Source organism: Taudactylus pleione, unplaced genomic scaffold, assembly GCF_031769625.1.
Source record: "Taudactylus pleione unplaced genomic scaffold, aTauple2 ptg000778l, whole genome shotgun sequence".
NCBI lineage: Eukaryota > Metazoa > Chordata > Amphibia > Anura > Myobatrachidae > Taudactylus > Taudactylus pleione.
The window spans coordinates 179,606-183,542 of NW_028285180.1; the positions used below are offsets into that span (position 1 = coordinate 179,606).

Here is a 3,937-nt window from a genome sequence, read left to right on the forward strand (position 1 = left end):
TTACCTAAAGACATATTCAGGTAAGGAAATAAAAGGAAAACCCCCACTGTCGAGGAGTTCCTATTTAATAAAGCGATTGTGACTTTACACTGTGTCAATTGCTGTGTTGGGAATGGGGACCACCTGCCTCTCTGCTGTGGCATAGGAAAGAAGGAAAACCAGGAACAACTTAACATTTACAAATTCCATACTACAGATTCTAAACACACTTGGGTATTACATTTGGCGTCCGCGAACAGGATCAACTACAGAGTCAAAAGCAGGTGGCTTCCCTCCACGCAACAAAAAATGTCACAGCAAGATCAACCAGTTAACCAAACAGGCCAAAGAGACGGATTGAATAGAGGAAGTTCCATTATGTCTACGGCAACACTAATTACTATGCCATACTACTTTGGGGCCCCATATCTGCCGACTTACTCTGGAGATGCATTTACACCGGTCACCAGTGCATTTCAGGAATTTAAGTACAAATTACAATCGATGTTCAGACTATACCCACTCAGTGATGCACAGAAAGTGGATATCCTAATTGGGTAGTTAAAAGGCACCGCTTTACGTGAAGTGAAATCTTGGCCTGACAGACACCGGATAACTGTTGAAGATATCTTCGAAAAACTAGTCGCTATTTTCAACTCAAGAACCATATCCGAATTAAAGAGGCACCTTTATGCAAGGAAGCAACAGCCCCACGAGTCTTTAAGAGAATTTGCTCTTAGTTTGCAGGAATCACTCCAAGAATTACAAAACCTTTACCCTCCAGAGATCCAGCAAGAGGATAAACCATTACCTAACCTGTTTATTGAGGGAGCTCTTGGGGAAGTGGTGCGCACTCAATTGCAAATGTGGAGATTTAAAAATCCAGATTGTCCGTTCCTCAAATTTAAAGAGACTATTATGAAAATTCTGGGACTGAATCAAAGTTCTGAAGTTGACTGTTCCATATCGGCAGAATCTTCAGAGGTCAGAGATCCCTACAATGTTAGTTACAAGGGAAGGAAAGACCCTCCAGCACCAGAAGTGCCCTCTTGTCCCGATTCGATCAGATTAATAAAAGGTCAAATAGCAGAGCTTATGCAAGGTCTTGCCGAGGTGTGTCAGGAACTAAAACCAAATGTAAACCAAATGTAAAGAATGGCGATCTGAATGCAGATTGCAAAATAACCCTAGATGGGATATTCCTAAGTGCTCAAGAAGAATAAAGACAACAGGTCCATCCTTGAAGGAACAACAACATGAGGGTGCAGGTGCAAACACAGTATTGCAGAATCAGGTTAAAATGGTTGGTGTATCCTGTGCAGGCATTGTTCTGCCAGTCAATACAAAGAAAATTTCAGGTCAAGTCGTATGGTTCCATGTGCTACGTGGTTACAGCTTCATAAATCGAGATGACACCAAGAGCGATATTTTTGTACATTACTGATTAAGAAGATCAAACCAAGAAAATTCCATCGCAGTTTGGGGGATGGAGAAATTGTTAAGTTTAATTTGGTGCTTGGAGAGAAGGGTGCCAAAGCTGATAATGTAACTGGTCCTGGTGGTGTTCCAGTCCAAGGCAACAAATATGCAGCAGGTCGCAACCATTATAGGCATTATCCACATCACAGATGTCCTCCTTGTAACTGCCAGCACAACTATAGATGCAGTGAAGGTGGAGAGAAGCCACAAAAAGTTGAAAGTGCAGCAGATAGAGAGGGTGCTTATCAACAACTGCCTTACCGAAGGCATCGCTATCCACCATTCTATCCAAAGAGACAATATAGATGCCGAGAACAATATCCCAATGTCCCAGTGCAGGGTAAAGTGCTGGAGGGAATGGATATTCAAGTTGGAGGAAAACAAAACATACCGATGTTGGTCAGACTATTCTTGCAGTTTCTGACACATCTCCTAAACAGTCACAACTGCAGAGTCAACCACAAGTGTATGACTGCTTCCAATATGGTCCCCTGCAGTCCACAACAGTTGAATGCACCTATACATACAGAAAATACAGAGAAATTCCAGACTCGCACTCACCCATTGCAGAGAGGTTGGGGTCCCCTGACCAAATTGCGTAGTTTCTTCAATGCTAAAGTCTAAATTTATTGATTTTGAGGAACCATATAACATAGCAAAAGAGCCCTTAATGTCTGTACCATCGGAATATACATTCCCAGATCATGAATATACTGAAATTAGTTCTAGTGAGACAACATTAATTATGCAGAGAGTTCTGGGAAAGTCGGGAAAGAAAACACAAAGGTACTTCGCTTCCTCAGTATAGACATTAGCCTGGGATTAAATGTTTAAAATAGGTAATGTTCTTGTAAATATCAGTTATAAGTAGTTTTTCTTGCAAGAAAAATTTTAAGAGACTGTTCTCTTGTGGACTTTAAATGTTTCTTGTTGCGTGAGGACACGCATATTTTCAGTGGGGAAGTATGTAATACCCCACTATATTAGGGTATTGCATACACTCTATTTATTTCACACAAGGAGCACTCTAATACATATGTGCCCAGCTAGTTTGTTGCTCCATATGCTATGAAGCGTGCCACGCATGGCGCACCACACACCACGCCGTGAGTCACGCCACACAGAAAGTTTCGTAATGTAGCATAGCGCTGGAAAAAAGTCATAACGTGTAATACAACTTTTTGCCCACCAGGTGTCACTTTTCCTAAACTACATAGCGCATGCATCTGATTTCCAATGCATGTTCTGTATCACCGCCCAATGATTGGCTGATAGAAGCAGTGATTTGGTACACTATACAGTATTACAGCGTTTTCCACATGGAATCAGGAATGTATCATAAAGCGGTAGAAGAATGTTTAATAAAGTTTGAAATCATTAAGCTCTGTATTACACACTGACTGTGCTGTTGAAATTGCACACTTGCACCAATGTAAGTACTGTCGGCACTGTCCCAGACTTAGACATTGTAGTGATTTCATTACTTTACAAACTACAGTACTGTAGTAATGGGTGAAGCGTGTGGCCTAGCGGTCTAATGCCTAGTCTCACTGCTTGTCCCTTCTTCTTGTCCCGTGGGTTCAAGACCTTGAAAATATAGGTGTTTTTTTTATTATTATTTTTAAAATCTTCACTTACAGTATTCAATACAGTACATGTGGAGCGCATGCACAGTGCTTTGGGAGTCAAACACAGTGAAAGTGGGATTTTTGATACATACTATACCTTAGAGCACAAACTTGCGTCAATGTCGGCGCTGTCCCAGACTTGGACACTATAGTGATTTCTCATGACCAGCAACTGGTAGTGGGCTCTGGGGGTCATTCAGACCCGGTTGCAAGCACCGATGTGCTCGCAACTGGGTCGATGGGTAGCCCTGCGCACACGCACAGCGGCCGCACTGCACGTGCGCAAGCCCCGGAGAGAGAGAGAAACTCTCTTGCTCCGGAGCTCACTACAAAAGGGGTGGCTGTCGATGTTGATTGACAGCTCGCCCCTTTTTGCATTTTGCATCAATGTTAGCATGGTTGGCGCTGTGGTGTCTGTCAGCCAGCTCCGAGGGGTTACAAATGGGATCTCTGGCGCATGCCCAGTGGAGGGGTTGAAATGGGATTTCTGGTGCATGCCCAGTGGAGGGGTTACAATGAAAATGGAACCTGTGGCACATGCCCAGTGGAGCCAAGCCATACGCCATGGATCGCTATGCCATGGCGTATGGAAGATGATCACTGCGCATGCCCAGTTGTCTGTGTTACTACAGTGTGCTGTTGAATTTTCACACTTGCGCCACTCCTTGGCACGACTCCGAGGCCTGAACTCCATGCCATGAGCAGCAAACCAGCTGGGCACATCTGTATGTTACAAGTTAGATTTAGTAAGTGGTATATTAAGGGAAGTATTTCCTTTCCCACAATAAAGTTATTTGTTTAGGTGTTAGGAATTTTTTAATGAATCTTCTTTCATAGCTCCAGCTAGCACT

The 3,937-nt window shown here is 43.1% G+C and overlaps 2 pseudogenes; both read left to right on the plus strand.

Moving 5' to 3' along the window:
- Positions 1–288: 288 nt before the first annotated feature.
- LOC148475104 (uncharacterized) lies at positions 289–1,131 on the plus strand (annotated as a pseudogene).
- Positions 1,132–1,279: 148 nt separating this feature from the next.
- On the plus strand, positions 1,280–2,082 carry LOC148475105 (Y-box-binding protein 1 pseudogene; annotated as a pseudogene).
- Positions 2,083–3,937: the final 1,855 nt, after the last annotated feature.